Source organism: Camponotus vicinus, unplaced genomic scaffold (genome assembly GCF_025532165.1).
Source record: "Camponotus vicinus isolate PSW18456_S1 unplaced genomic scaffold, iyCamVici1.0 SCAF_6, whole genome shotgun sequence".
In the NCBI taxonomy this organism is placed as follows: Eukaryota; Metazoa; Arthropoda; class Insecta; order Hymenoptera; family Formicidae; genus Camponotus; species Camponotus vicinus.
The window spans coordinates 19587823-19588731 of NW_028141978.1; the positions used below are offsets into that span (position 1 = coordinate 19587823).

The 909-nt window shown below is 45.4% G+C and overlaps 1 pseudogene; it reads right to left on the minus strand.

The window, feature by feature from the left end:
• On the minus strand, positions 1-909 carry LOC145973817 (uncharacterized; annotated as a pseudogene).

The window sequence follows — 909 nt, forward strand, 5'->3', positions numbered from 1 at the left end:
TTATACACACCGATCGCAGATATATTTTTGATTCTTGTGTTTGCTCAGTTGCGAGCTCACGAGCCGGGATAAATTTTTGATTCATGCGAAATGTCCGACATTGTTGCCGTCTTCCACGTATAGCAGATTCACATGCTTGTCCCGCTTCTGCTGCGAAAGACGTATCGGAACAATGCCGTTCTTCTCTTCGATGCTGTACACGTTGATCGAAATATCGTTGACAAGTTCAAATTTTTTAATCTGATTGACAGTCACTGGAAACTCAATGTCCCGGAGATTCAGCACTGTCGCGTAATGCGGGTACGATGATTCCCGTTCCGCATTCCTTTCGGCGGGATATAGAGCGGCGACCACTGCCCACGCGAAACACGCATTGTCTTTTGATTGTACGTTAATCATCGCTCTCTTCATCACAATCTCCCGCGGCAATTTTATATGACATCCCGCGCGCATAGGATTATACTTATTTATATTTACAGTCAAATTCAATATTCGCGACAATGCCCACCCGCTATCGCGTTCCTGAAATTCTTCCAGCGATGCTAGAGTGGGTTCGATAACGCGACGCTCGTACCACTCGTGTAAATCGGATGTGCGAAAGAGTTCACAGTTTCTCGTATTGGTACTTTTATTTGCGCGCTTATCACCCGACACAAATTCACCATTGAATATAGTGTTCACTTTTACACTGTAGTGTCTTCTTATAACGTCCTGCACATGTTCTATCACAATGTCTTTGGCGTCATCGAGAAATTGACGAGGTTCGATATGGTTTGCGTTAATCACAGCACCGGTCAGAATACGGTTATCGAACGCGGTATCAATCTCGCGCCACACAAGTTCATTTTGATGCGCGCTACATCCGGCACCCGCGTTATTGTCGTCACTGTAATTACCACCACTGGGCAT